Source organism: Acinonyx jubatus, chromosome C1 (assembly GCF_027475565.1).
Source record: "Acinonyx jubatus isolate Ajub_Pintada_27869175 chromosome C1, VMU_Ajub_asm_v1.0, whole genome shotgun sequence".
NCBI lineage: Eukaryota > Metazoa > Chordata > Mammalia > Carnivora > Felidae > Acinonyx > Acinonyx jubatus.
The window spans coordinates 122,336,994-122,352,631 of NC_069381.1; the positions used below are offsets into that span (position 1 = coordinate 122,336,994).

General features: G+C 41.9%; 1 protein-coding gene across 13 annotated transcripts in view; it reads right to left on the reverse strand.

Moving 5' to 3' along the window:
• The window catches only part of NCKAP5 (NCK associated protein 5), a 963,823-nt gene that overhangs the window by 298,334 nt on the left and 649,851 nt on the right, over positions 1-15,638 (reverse strand). The gene's annotated exons all lie outside the window — the stretch shown is intronic.

A 15,638-nucleotide genomic window follows, 5' to 3' on the forward strand; every position in this document is an offset into this window, starting at 1 on the left:
CATTCTTCCCACCTTTTTTCCTTCCCAGGGTTACCTAAAAGAAAAGCTCTAATGAGGTGCATTAGTTATACTTTTGAAAGTCAGAGATGGATTATATAGTTAATTCTCCTGAGGGCTCGTGTCAGATCAGACAGAAGCCTCACCTATTTGCACCTAAATGGAACTTAAGGATAAAGCAAGAATATCACATTTTTTCTAGCACAATTTACATAATACCTGATCTCTCTAGTCAGGCAAAGCTCATAGAATAAGACCCAACTGAAGATTTCACTGAAGAAATGTTGCCAGAAATACTGTCCTGGTGTGCTTTTTGACATTAAAACTATTATTTTTATCCCTAACCTCTGAAAGCAGCAGGAAGCTATCACTTGAGGTGCTTCTTTGTCATACAGTGGGATGTACATTCTGACAAGCCACTCTGAGCCACAGTGGGAGTGGTGAAGCAAAGGGCTGTCTGGTGAAGATACCTATAACCCTGTCAGATGATTCATCTTGGTGAATGAGGGAAGGAAAAATTCAGATAAATTAGCAAGAAATGAGCATGATCCTTAAAGATAATCAGAAAAGTCATTATATAAATATATATTTAAATATAAATATAAATAAATATATAAACATACATATGCATCACAAACTTGCATAGCCACTCTTCATGCAAAGTCACTGTGCATTTAAAGAATAACGAACTGGGCAAATTGTGGTTCCCGAGACAAACGCCTCTCCTACAGGTCTTCCAACTTGCCCTGACAAATAGTCTTCTAGATCCCACCTCTGGTCATCTTAGTGCTCCCCTGTTGCCAGAGGGAAGGAAAAAATATAAAACTAGCCACAGACCTGGTTTCTTGTTCCAGGTCTGCTGCTCCTGGGCAGTGTGGCCTTGTGAAAGTCCTTTGGTTATCTGTGACACCATTTTCTCACATGCAAAATGCAGTGGCTAGATACTGGAGGTAACTTTCCTCCTGAGCACCTTAGACTTGCTAACTATCCTGTTCATCTCCACACTATGACTCACCTTCCTGTGTCACACAGCAACTGCTCTCTTAGAGAATATGGATAGCAGAGACTGGCCACCTTATACACAGCCACATGACAATGAACAGCTGGCAAACACATCCTATGTACTTGATTACACTAATAATGAGATTATCCAACCCCTTCCAAGCAGCCCTCGTCTCCAAGATACCAGAAAACCAGTTTATAGACTCTCCCCATCACCACAAACACTAACCCTAAAGCATTCTGCCCATAACTCTGGCTACACAACACAGTAAGCATGCCAGTTTCACAGTGTGACATGCCATGAAACTCAGATGATTTTGTGCACCCAGAACTATCCCAGATGCTGGTAAAAGTGTCAGAAGCAACTGTGCTTCAGGCCATTCTGGAAATTCAGTTCCAAATGAAAGGCTTTGAACTTGTTGGGATGAGAGGGGTTCCAGGAGTTCCTTGTGAGGATCAGCCCTGGGTTCTGGCTGTTTACATCCTCTCTGCCAAGTTTATACTGTCTTTCCAGGGCCTGCCTTTCATTATGCCAAGGACAAAGTCTTCGGTAACTCTCTAAAACTTGCTAATTGTTTGAACTTTACAAAAGGAAAATAGGCCTCAAGCTCAGTTAATAGGCAACACTAATTAGGGTGAATTTAGAATCATGTCTTGTTTTCTTTGTGTCCATGATTCCTTCCTATTTATGCAAGTGAAATGGTTTTCCATTTCCAGCAGGGTCTTCCTACCAGCAGGGATTTCCTTGACACTACTGTTTCCTCAGACCTCTGCACTAGGGCTCACTCCTTCCAGGCTGAGATCTCCAAGCTGGGCCTACACTATGCTCTGGTTATTTTCCCAAGTGGCTCAGGGACCCAGCTGTCTCAGTGCCCTCATGTTCTCCCAACAATCCTGGCCTGCCTTCTACCCCTCCACTGCCTCCCCAGCAAAGAGCTCACTATAAATCCACGTGCTGCATATGACTGGGAATAAGGTCCCTAGGACCTCAAGAGGTTAAGCCAATCCTCAGTCATTACAGCTTGCATGGCTCAGTCGGGATCTGGACCCAGGCTGTTGGTCTCTTAAAGGCTTTAAGCTCACCCATAATCCTCTGGTGCCTCTCATCAGGATACCCATAATCCATTGCTGAACCTCACTGGAATATCCAAAATCCTCTGCTGTACCTCACTGGAGTTCCCATAATCCTCAGCTGTCTCTCATCACAGTATCCATTGAAGCAAAGGATCTCTCCATTTATCTGAATTTTAGTTTCTTTCAAGGACCAACCCACCTTCCACATTCTGCAGAAGGTCAACATGCCTCCTAAGCAAAAGGGACCAGGCCAGCTACTCCGGAGGAAATGCTGGTGGCAGGATAATGAAAACAAGACCCTGGCTGCAGGATGCTTTAGCATGATGAGCAAGAAAAGAAAAACATATAGCTGAATCTAATGCCTAGTCGTGTAATGGTTCTCAACCAGACTATGAATTAGAACTGACTTGGGGAGATTTAAAATTTTGGGTGCCCAGAACACACACCAGATCAATTAAATCAGAATCTCTGGGGTGGAACCAGGATATCACTAATGTTTAAAACTCTCTAGATGACTTCAAGGCATAGCCAAATGTGAGAACCACTGGTGTAGAATGTAATTAATGCTACCCCTGCAAGACTATGGGACTTGGAATCAAGAGGCTAAGTTGACTGGAGCCTAATGCTGTATGACCTTTAGAAAGTCAAGTGCCTCTGTCAAACTCAGTTGCTTTAAAGTGAACATGAACTTATTGTATTTTCTATTTTGAGAGGTTAATGTGAGGATCAAATGAGATGGCGTTGTGAAAGTCTACACTGTAAAACAGAATATTAATTGTTACTGTGGCAATTTTCACTACTGTTTCTCTAATGGTGTTGTCTAGATGTTTAGGAAAAATAGGTAATAAGAATTCGTGGAGGGGTGCCTAGGTAGCTCAGTTTGGTTAGGTATCTGAGTCTTGATATCAACTCAAGTCGTGATCTCGTGGTCATGAGATTCAGCCCTGTGTTGGGCTCAGTACTGAGTATACAGTCTCTTTGGGATTCTCTCTCCCTCCCTCTCTACCCCTCCCCCCCCTCAGGTGCATTCACACACACTCTCTCTCTCAAATAAATACATAAACATTTATATAAAATAATTATTAATGGAAAAGAAAAAATACAATAGTAGGGCTAGACAAGTTAAATATAGTGACCCAAGAGAAATACAACCTAATTCAGATCATAGGAATACATTTACAAGTTATTTTGTAAATGAAATAAGAAGTTTGTAAGAGCATGCTTGCAATGAAATTGTTTTCAGACCATCACTTATAATTACCACAGAAGTTTACTTACTCAGACTAAGATGTAAGCTTGGCATTAGTGGGGAGAAATGCATTTAACTGTGCTAATTTATTTATTTCTATGAAAAATTTTTTAACATTTATTTATTATTGAGAGACAGAGACAGACAGAGCATGAGCATGGGGGGGTTGGGGGCAGAGAGATAGAGAGACACAGAATCCGAAGCAGGCTCCAGGCTCTGAGCTGTCAGCACAGAGCCCAAAGCGGGGCTTGAACCCACAAACCACAAGATCATGACCTGAACCAAAGTCGGACGCTTAACCAACTGAGCCACCCAGGTGCCCCTGATTGTGCAAATTTATTAATTTAGTTCAAAAACAAAATTTATTGGGGGAGAATGACAAACCAACCAAATAGAAACATGCCTGGAAAAATGCATTTTGATCTGTTTACAAAACAATGCAATCATCATGAATGAGGATCTATCCTTGGCTATTCATTTAAACAGGTAAGGGAAGAATATAAGCCATTGTAAGACCCCAGTTCAATGAGCTTGCTCTAAATTTCCTTTCAACCTGTCAGTTTGCCACTTGGTACAGTCCACAAAGGACATGCAGTAAATGGTGCTGGGACAGCAGGCCACGACTTCAATAGTTCATTTTGATAGTATCAGCCTGAGGTCTGAGCCCTGAGAGTATGGGGGGGGGGGGGAGGGCCAAGAGGAGCAATGCTTCCTCTCTCCTTTGTATGCATATGATGCCTGGCAAACCAGAGAAATGATGGCTGTAATTTGCAAGTTGCATTTGCTCCTTTTTCTCTTCACTTCTTTATCCCTATGCTACTTCCTAACAACTCTGTTCCCTGGCACTACTGGTCAAGAGGGAGTCTCACCCAGACTTAACCCAGAGGCTTATAAACTCCTAAATTCCTTTAGAAAAAGTGTTTTCCTTTCCCCTTCCACTCTAAACCCCACATCCTAAATTCCAGTGTTCTGAGACAAGCAGTAAGAACAAAGCCCACAGATGTAACCAGTTCACACTAACATGTGAATGATCTTCCCTTGAGTATTTTATATTCTGGAATCTTTATTTCTTACAAGGGATGGTGCTTTAATGGATGGAATTTCACAGAACCATATCTAAGGGAGAAAATGTTGGCAGATAGGGTCTGGGGATGACAGATGGTGTAGTAGGAGGAGATATTACCACAAAGGCCAGCCCTATCTGGGAACCTGACCTGGGTTCAGCACTCTTGAAATGTTGACATTTCTAAGCGTTCCATCATTTTCTCCAATTCTGAACTTTTAGGTTCTCAATAGCCTCCATGGCGCTAGCCACTAAGGTAGACTAGAGTGGGGGCAGGATAAGAGGACAATCTGCCTGTGTGAAGAGAAAGAATGGATGAGTAGACAGGGCTACAAGTGTCATAAGAATACTAGCGACTGTGTGTTGAATACGTAACATGTGCTGAACACGTTACCATGTGCTATCCCCAGTTGTTAGATGAACCGTCTGGGGAAGCACTTTAAAAACGGCAGCCTTTCTAGTTAGCCTTATTAGGCCCATTATGGAGAAGAGAAATGGGAGACTCACGTTAAGTTGCCCAAGCTGACAAAACTGAGTGAGAAAAATGAGATCCACTCCCAGGTCTATCTGACCCCAAAACTTTGTCTTTAATCCCCCTTCATATGTTCTCCAACCATAATCCTTTATATGCATAGTCTCTAGAAAGTGAGGAGCTGCTGAGAGTTCACAGCATCCTTTTTCATGATCCACAACTTTCCTTTCCTCAGACTGTTTCTTCCCATTATTAATCTGAATGAGCTCTTACACAGGAAAAGGAAGAAAACACTGAGTACTGTTTGCATCTCTATTAGAATGAGGGGCCAACAGACTGACATGGGATGGAGGGGGCAATGCATGTTCATTGAACTTCTCCACTATCTCCACCCTTTGAGAGCCTGAGGACTTACCAAGCCCAGTGCACAGGAGGCAAATCCTCTGCCTTTGGGCACTGGCACAGCTGGTATAGGCCTTTAGCATCCTCAGCTTCAGTAACCTCTTGTTCCAGGCAATAGAAAAATAGGAGCAGGAGGGAAAGCAATCATTGAGTTGTCGTTGACCTTCTACGTTCCCCTCCACCTATAAATCAAATGTCCTTATGATGCTACTTCCTCCACTGCTCTTCACAGAGTTGGGCTGGCTAGAAAAGATCTCCAAGATCACATAGGTGGCCCTTTAGCAATGCTAGTGACGTTAGAATCACCTGGAGACATTTTTAAACACACCAAGGCCAAGGCTCTTCTGCTGGAGAACAGGTTCTAGGTCAAGGCTCAGGCAGGTTGAGACCTAGAACACTGCCTAACCCCATGTCTTTCAGCTGAGTTCTGGGAAAGACACATTCTGGAAGTGGGCCAGAATTCTCAAGCCCAGAAATTGCTGTACAGAGAGCAAAGACAAGCTCCTGAGCCTGCAAGGACTGTGGTTCTGCTCCTCAGACATGGTGGACAGGCCAATTAACACCTGAATCCTGCAATGACTTCAATGCAGACAGCAGACTCCTAGCCGACCACTCTCCTCTCACCGCACACACCGTGATTCCTCTTCATTGCATTGCAGTGCTTGGTGTGCAGATGAAATCAATAAGGACAATACAGCTGAAAGGTTACTGTACAGGAGCTCTCAATAATGAGTGTGTGTGTGTGTGTGTGTGTGTGTGTGTGTGTGTGTGTGTGTGTGTGTTGTCCAGCAGATGCTTTCCACTTCTTTCTTAACTATTTCCTAATTCCAAAATTGTACATTTGCCCCCACAGACTATTTTATCTCCATTTTAGAAGGCATTTAGCCAAGTCCTAAAACAAAGAAAATTACAGTTTTATTCCTTCAGGTGAGTTAAGAAAATAGGATCAAAGCTCACAGACTGATATCATCGTGATTTTGCTCTGTTCAAATTCATTTATTTCTAAGAGGAAGAAAGAACTGATGTGCCTGGTTAATGATGTGAACTACCCAAAGTGTCTGCATGAGTTACACACTTACTAAAGGGCAACATCTTTTGGTTTCTACCTACAGAACCTTTTGACCTAAGACATGTACTGGGTATTCCAAAGTAAAGTGTGGCCCTTCCTGAGATGAGTTGAGGAGAGCAGCTCTCAAGTTCATTGGCAATAATCAACTCGCCTGTATGAAGAGAAGGTGCTTCTCCAGGGCACCATTTTATTCATAAGTTACATTTGTTTTAACAGAGAGACCATATTCTGCTTTGACTTGGTAAGAGTTCCGTTCAGGGTCAAAACATCTAACAGAGAAAGTGTTCATGTCTGAGCACAAAATTTAGACAGAAATGGAGAATGAGAAAGTCGAGTCAGAACCCATTAAACCAGGGAATTTAAATTCCCGAGAAGAACAGAGGTAGTTATTTAAACTCTGAGTGCTATTATTTAAAGCCTCTGTTCCTTTCAAAGTATTTAATATGACTTTGGCATTTCATAGGTGAATGCTCTCCTCAGTCAGATGTCACCATATGAGATTGTTTTGAAAACTTCTGGAATTCTGGAAAGTCTTCTGTCGAGTGCAAAATCATTAAATTCTTCTTACGGAATAATTTCAAAGAGAAAATGATTTTATGAAAGACAATGTTCTTAGCTGTCCTGAACCTCATCACACACTTTGGTTTTGAGAAATCCTGTCTCCTTTACCTAAATTTACTATCTGAATAGAAGATGTTGCTTAAAACAAAACAGAATAGGACAAAAAGAGGAAGGAAACCATTTCCTCGAGGAGCAGTTTCAGCCATTTAAGACTTAACACACAATAAAAATACTCCTTTTATTACCATTACTCACTTCAGCAGCTACTCAAAGTTCACAGCAATTCAAAGAAAAGGCCAAATTTCTTAAAGCGGAATCAAAGGCATTTGAGATTTCCTGAGATTACAGGTCACAGACATACATAAAAAAGCTCAATAAAAATATTTCATATTCCATTGTGTATTATAATTTTATAAATGCCTATGCAAAGACTTAGCCCTCTATCAACAGACACTCAATAGAATTTTAAATCATTTTTTTTCCAACTGGTATGCACTCACAGAAGGTACTCACTTTTGATCTGTTTTTGCATTTGTTTACCACATTCTATTTAGATTAAAAAAGAACAGGAAAAAAAAAACACTTTTCTAAATCACTTGTATGAATTACAAACAAGCTCTTTAAAGAGTTCTAAAGAATTCAGCTCTCTTGGCTAATTAACTGCCAGAGCGCTTACTGAGATAAATACTGTGCATGAAAGAATCAGTATAGATGCATATGCATGCACTGGGCTGAGAATGGGGCTCTGAACCTCAACTCTTGTTTTCTCCTTTGCAAACTGTGGGAACAGGGGTGGTGGAATGGATGGATACTAAAGTACCTCACAGGTTCCCAACATACTGATGGACCAGAAGAGTCAAAATGACTCATCAAACTTGGGGAAAAAAATGACAAAACAAAAGAGATCATCCTAAAGAGGGGTCCGGAGAGCTCAGTCTGTTATGATTCCTTCAGGTGATTCTGCGACTCAGCCAGGAAATGGAGCCAGGAAACTTGTAGCTTCTAAAAATCACAGGTATTTCAATTTTGCCTTGCATTTACATATATTCATGAAAAATGGTTTTATGTTAAAAGTTTGAAAATATCACACTTGAAATACACTAGGAATATTGCTATTGAAAAGAGCTTTCTTAGAAAGGTAACTTTTGTAATTGATTGTTTAATATAATTTTTCGAACTTAACTTTTCTTTCTAGTGCACTGAAATTTTTTTCACTGAATTTTTTTAATGTTTATTTTTTGAGAGAGAGAAATAGACAGAGAGACACACAGCACAAATGGGGGAGGGGAAGAGAGGGAGGAAGACACAAAATTAGAAGTAGGCTCTAGGCTCCAGGCTCTGAGCTGTCAGCACAGAGCCCCACACAGTGCTTGAACCCACAGACTGAGAGATCATGACCTGAGCGGAAGTGGGACGCCCAACCGACTAAGCCACCCATGTGCCCTGAGTACACTGAAATTTTTTAATTTGCTTCAGTCATTACAGGGAAAAGAGGTGAAGTTTAAAGTCAAAACTTTCCCACTCCTGATAAGAATTCTAATTTGTGAAATAAGTAATATCTCTGCTGGGCAGGTCTTGAGCTAAATCCTAGCCTATGTCAGGTGCTTTCTGTGTACATAAAAGGGTCTGGATATATTCTTGATGACTGACAGATTTTAGGATAACTAGAAAGGATCCCTTTCCCCAAGCCATCACCTGGTTCATCATATCTGAGAATACTTTGAAGGAACTGCTTAAGGAAAAGTCATTTTGATTTGCAATTAAATCACTTCAAGTGGAAATGATTTGGGTAACACACTAGATTGCTTTAAACACAATCTACAGCATCAATGACTGAACTTAAGCCATAGTTGGAAATAATGGAGCTGGACTCAGAAAACACACAGCTCAGGGGTGCCTAGTTGCTTGAGCGTCTGTCTGAGTCTTGATCTTGCCTCAGGTCCTGATCTCATGTTTCTTGAGATCGAGCCCTGTGTCAGGCTCCTGGCTGACAGTGTAGACCCTGCTTGGGATTCTTTCTCTCCTTCTCTCTCTGTCCCTCCCCTGCTTGCATTCAAGCATGTGTGTGCTCTCTCCCTAAATAAATGAATAAACTTAAAAAAAAAAAGAAAAGAAAAGAAAAGAGGAAAAGAAAGGAAAGGAAAGGAAAGGAAAGGAAAGGAAAGGAAAGGAAAGGAAAGGAAAGGAAAGGAAGGGAAAGAAGAGAAGAGAAGAGAAGAGAAGAGAAGAGAAGAGAAGAGAAGAGAAGAGGAAAGGAAAGGAAAGGAAAGGAAAGGAAAGGAAAGGAAAGGAAAGGAAAGGAAAGGAAAGGAAAGGAAAGGAAAGAAAAGAAAGAAAAGAAAAGAAAAGAAAAGAAAAGAAAAGAAAAGAAAAGAAAAGAAAAGAAAAGAAAAGAAAAGAAAAGAAAACACACAGTTCAGGGCTCTCCACGGAGGTGGGACAGAGTAAAGGGGTATAGAGAGGGAGACTCAGACACTGATGCAATGTGCTCTCTGCTAGGACAATGACTTAGGCACCTTTTGGAAACAACTCTACATTGCATTGTTATGGTGATCTACTCACTCTGCTAAAAGGGTACAAAAGAGCTCAGGCAACCTAACAAGGGTAATGTGTAACTTTTGGTAATATGTAATTTAACCTCTCTGTGCCTCAGTTTCATCTTCTGTAAAATAAGGAAAATGATAGTACCTACTTCAAAGCGTTCTTGTGAAAATCCAGTGTGTTCACCCTTGTAAGATGATTAGAATACGACCATCCATAGTAGGTGCTCAGCAAGTGTTGGCCAGCAGTAGGTCAGAGTGCATACTGTTGCTAGAGGCACTTGGTGCCCATACTCTGCGTAGACCAAGCCATGCAGGACTGCAAAGAAGTGTCAAAATCCCAGAGTTCTAAGAGCAAGAAGAAACCCTAGAAATCCTCTTTCTGTTTTGAGGATTGGCTTTAGACTAGCATATTTTATGTAGTCCATGTATAAAAAAATAAGCCACTATTTAAGACTAAAAAACCCATAAAAACTTGAACTTCGATCTTCCTTTGAAACATAAGGCCACCTGCCCACACTGGTGACTTCTGGGTGGGACTGTTTCCCTGAGACCACACAGAGGCTCTCAGGGTGCCACTGTCTCCACCACTCCTGAACGTCCTTTGGCATTAAACCAGGTGTGGGTTGCCAGTGCACAGTTTTCAAAAGCAAGGCTTTTGTCTTTTAACAAAACAAACAAATCAACCCAAAAAAACCTCTCTCTGTACCTGTTTCCCTACCGAAAGTAGAAAAATAGAACGTGAACCCTTAGAGAAGATTTGACCTTTCTCATACCTGGTCCACTTGGGCCATTTACACGATTTGTTATAATGTAGGTATTGCATTTGTGATGTCTCATCTGGTTCAACACCTCTTCTCTTACAAATAAGAAAAATGAGGACCCCAGGGAGTTTAGGTGACCATCTGAGGTCCCAAGTCTTCTTAGTGGTGGAAGCTGTACCCACGTGCAGGTCTTTTCCCCCCTCTCATCGAAGTTCCTGCTTTTCCAGCCACTGTCTTCTTTGTAGCTACTGTAGGTTCAGTCTGTGTTCCAATGAAGAAGCAGGACAGGAAGCCTACCAGCTGCAACAAGAAGGCACCCCAGGCTGCTACAGACACCAGAAGCCTGTACCCGGGGTAATTCATCAACAGTGGTTGGATTATCCTTTCTCAGCCAGGTTTCCTGTCTTAAAGAGTCTTTTTTTTTTTTTTTTTTTTTTTTTTTTAAGATTTTATTTTTAAGTACTCTCTATACCCAATATGGGGCTTAAACTCACAACGCTGAGACCAGGAATTGCATGCTCTACAGACTCAGTCAGGTGCCCCCTGTCTGCCCCCCGCCTTTTTTTCTGTTAAATATTCTGATGGCTGAAGCAGAGGAAATGACCTTCCTCTCAAGCAACTGCCCCATTTCATCTATGCTTAATCCCACCTCCCTTTCATGTCTAATCATGATTTCTTTTCTTACTTCACTAAATGACATGGTGACCCAGGTGATGAAAAAACATAAGATGACACATAAGAAAACCCTAGACGCTTAAAGTGAATGAGCTGGAGAAAGAAACAAAACAGAGGAGAAATTGCAGCTGTTTCTACTTGTTCAGGTTCCTCCACCGACAATCTTTAAGTTTTCCCTTTCCTGCCAGCGAAATGAGACTGTCCTACGTACCAGGCCTAGCACTTTCCCTACGTACACACAATGATGCTATTTCTCTTACACATGTGGCTTTCCTACCCGAGAGATGACAGGCGTGAACACTACCGGAATTACTAATTTATCTCAGTTTACTTACACGTATTTATTTATTTTGTATTTTGACAGTGATTCTGTGAGCTGGGGGGCTTTAGAGTGTGCTCATTCCCCACCCTACCATCAAACTGTCCCACAGACAAGGGCTCAGTTTAATTCTATAGATCTCATTTAGGAAACTCAATGATCTATCTCCAGTTTTACCACTGAGCATTTGCCAGAGTTGAATCAGGCCTCTTAGACATAAAGGTGAAACAGGCTCACCCTTAGAAAGGAGCATGATAATACCTATTTTAGAGACTGATGGAATGAAAAAATGAGATCCATTCTGTGCCTTTGTAAACTATAAAGCACATGTGTGTCCTATGTGTCCTAACAGTCAGATGTCGTATTAAAACACTAGGGAAATAAGGTGTTCTGAGAAAGGCAGGCTGTAGGACTCAGGAAGAAGCTCATGACTCCTGATTCCATTTCAAGAGACAACAGAGACAGAAATAAACAAACAAACAAACAAACAAACAAACAAAGGGAAAACAGATTATTAAACATAAGTCCTAGTCAGGAGGAAGCGCCTCCAGGAAGAGCAGTGTGGCAAGTTTGGTGGCATCTTCCTGTGTGTTCCCAGAACCCATCTATGCAGGCTGCTCTTTTGGCCCCTATCACACTGTTGCATGTATTTCATTATTTGCCCTCCCTCCCTCCCTACTCTCCAACATCTTATAAATTGAGCTTTCCAGGAAAAGGCCTCTGTGAGACAGGCATCTTTGTATCTCCAGCACTTAGCTTGCTGTTGGCTAGGAACTTCCAGCCTGCTGGGTTAATGTTACTTAGTGTGACAGACAGACAATGCCCTTGCCCCCCCACCAGAGATGTCACAACCCAGTCCCTAAAATCTGTGGCAATGGCACCTCATGTGGCAAGAAGGACTTTATAGATGTGATTAAATGAAGGATCATGAGATGGGGAGATAATCCTGGATGTGCCCCACGTAATCACAGGATCTCTGTAAGAGGGAGGAAGGGAGGAGGATCAAACTCAGAAAAAAGAAACACAACAATGCAACCAGAGTTTGGAGTAGCCTAGTTTGAAGATGGAGTTAAAAACCATAAACCAAGGACTGCTAGAATCTGGAAAAACTAAGGAATCAATTCTGTCTTGAGGCATCAAGAAAGAATGTTATCCTTCCAGCACCACTAGTATACTTTTGACCTCCAGAATTATAAGAGAATAAATTTGTGTGGTTTTAAGCCACTAAGTTTATAATAGCTGAAGTAGGAAACAAAAACACTTAGATAAAAAGTAAATGCGTGCCTGTCATTTGAATGAATGGGCAAGTGAACAAAAAGAGAGAGCTCTGAATAAAAAAGGGAAAGACCTAGATTCAGGTTCCAACAATGAGCTGGGTAACTTGGGCCCCATATGTAATCTCTCTGGAACTCCTTGTGAAGAGCCAAGGGCATGGAGACAGACCGATTAGGAGTCAAGGCGCTCCTAGGCTATTTCATGCTGTGCATCTTTGGGCAAGTGTTCAGCTCTCTAAGCCTATGTCCTATCTATAAGATAGCAATAGTGACACAACTGTTGGGGGAATGAATGCGCTCCAGTCTAGTTACATTTAATGGGACTCTGAGTTAGGCGCATGTGAAACTAGGCACATAAAAATGTTACTAATGTCACTTCATGCACAAACCTTGAAACCATGACAATTCTCCAAATTAAAAATGAGTGAAGGCTTAAAAACTGTGAACAAACTGAGGGTTGATGGGGGGTGGGAGGGAGGGGAGGGTGGGTGATGGGTATTGAGGAGGACACCTGTTGGGATGAGCACTGGGGGTTGTATGGAAACCAATTTGACAATAAATTTCACATATTGAAAAAAAATGAGTCAAGGACTGCACAATGGTAAAGCTGGTAAACTGTGAACCACTGGCTGCCACATGGTGGGTCTGCTTTAGCTGCTGAACAGAAACACCCACTTGTCCTTTGCGGGAACCCATGTTGAATTATGCAAGTTAGAAACAATACAAGTAACAAATTATGAGAGGTCTCCAGGAACACACCCCTAGAACAAAATATGACCACCCTTTAATGCATGCAAAGCAATTACCATGGGTCTGGAACACAGGAGGCTATTATTCTGCTATTATTATATTAACTCACTGATAAAAGCCTCAGAATAAACACTTCCACGATGGAAAATGAACCAAACTCCAGCTTTCCCATGGGCTTTAGCTTTCCCTGGGCCTCCAGCTCCTGTCAGAGAATTCTCACAGTTGGAAAATCTGAGTCAGGTGTGCTAATAACACCCCAGATTATGAAGTAATAGATTTTCCAACTCTTACCTAAAACAAGGAGGTGTTAACTGTGTGCTCTACTGAGACCGCCATACACATCTTGCACACCCTCTTTGGGCCCCTCAGCCATATTTAGACTACAATCAGTGACATGACAAGGACCTTCTTGGGGCTCAGTGCCAACCAGCAACACTCTTCTTTCTCTTCTCTTCATTCTGTTCCTAGAACCCTCAGAGAACAAGGTTGTGCCTGGTACATACTACAAGCTCAATAGATATCTCTTGAATGTATAAGTGACTTTTATGGATCATACAGCCCATGTCTCTCTCCCATTTTCCAGACAATGAGCCACAGGCCAATTAGAGCAATGACTAAAAAATCCCTTCCATGTTGCATGAATTCGACTTAGTAACTGTCTCCTCCCAAGAGAGAGGAGCTAATTTCTCAAATCCAGCAGACTGGGTTATAGAGAGGAAATCGTTTAAATAACATTTTTAAAACTGTATCTGTTTTTCTAAGTAGCTTCCAGTTTCACAAAATGAATTCTGATGCTAAGTGCCCCATAATGAGGAGATCTGGAAAAGCATAAGAGCAACACTGAATTATTTAGCTCTAACTAAAGCCTGGTGTTACCTTGAGGAGGAACAAATGACTTATGTTTCAGATTCTTTTAGGCTGCACAGAACCACTTAATGCAGAACCAAGTCCTGTTTTACTTGTACCTCCATTTTCTACCAAAGCACAACTAATACTTGGGAAAACTTTAGAGCGAAGAGGACTTAAATCCTTATCCTAACTTCGGGTGACCACACATCAGGAAGAGCTGGGCAGGCATTCCTTGTGTAAAGACCACCCCTCGAGAAGAATCTAAACCCTTTCCCTAGAAATGGACGTTAGTGATATTTTTTTCCTACTGTTTTTTTGGAGCTAACTTTCATCTCTTCTCTGGTAGCTTAAGTCAATGGCTTGCACTGTTGTCCCTGGAGCTGGAGAACAGATGTCCCCCTTATCATAAAGTAGCCTTGTATGCTTCAAGAGTCAACTACTTAGTGCACACACTTCTTAAGGCTAACCATGCCTGGATTTCTTAACTTCGTGTAATACTATGACGTTTATTATCTGGTCCCTTCTGATCTTCTTCATAACAAGTTGGGTTGTAGACTCCTGAATCCATACACTGAGGGAAAATCATGTGACATGATCTTTACCAGACAGGTTTCCATGCGTGCCTCCCCAGACACTCTTGCTTTTTAGTCAGAAAAAAATCTAGGGTTGCCCAGTGTTTACCCCAAGTTTCTGCCCATTTCCTTGCCTTATTTAGCTGTTGGGGCTCCCTATGCTTAGTTGTACAATGGATAGCAGGTCTCTATTTGTGATTTTAAGTGATTTCCAGTAAAAGTCTTCAATTTCTCTATGTCAGGTGCCTGTGCTCTTTCTGTGTATTTCCCTTTCCCACCTTGCCAGCGCCGTCTCATCTGTGTGGCCAACTTGGGTCGTGCTCAGATCGGAAGCTCTTCTTACCATGCTGGCTGCTTTGCTGTGTTACAGAACCATGGAATGAGGATGATCAGAAGACAGTGACTGGCCGCTTTGTCTACCACTTACCAACTTGGACCTCTTCTGACTCTACAGTGCCCAAGGTGCAAGGCCACACCCATGAGCACAACATACAAGCATGACCTCATCCAACTCTTCTGAGTACCCCCAGTCTCACCATAAAGATTTTTATCTCATCAGGCCATTATTTACTTACTTTGAACTTCTTATTCTTCTTGAGCCTGCCATGCAAATTCACACTACTATACCTTTCTCTAGGCTACCCTGCTGTTGGCAACATCCTTCTTCCTGTTCTCTCTCAGGTCCCTAAGTGTCATACCTCTGAAATATACCAAGTGTCATACCTTCTTGGAGGTATGGCACTTAACTTCCCAGACAGGATGAGTCACTCCCCTCCATATTCCCAGAGAATGCTACAGATACCTCTGTTATCACCCTGACCATGGAATATACACTAAGGTACTTTTTATTTAATTATTTCGAGAGAGAGAGCGAGAACACAGATGGGGTAAAGGTAGAGACAGTGAAATCCCAAGCAGGCTGTGCACTGTCAGCATGCAGACTGATGCGTGGCTTGACCTCACAAACTGTGAGATTATGACCTGAGCCTAAATCAAGAGTCAGATG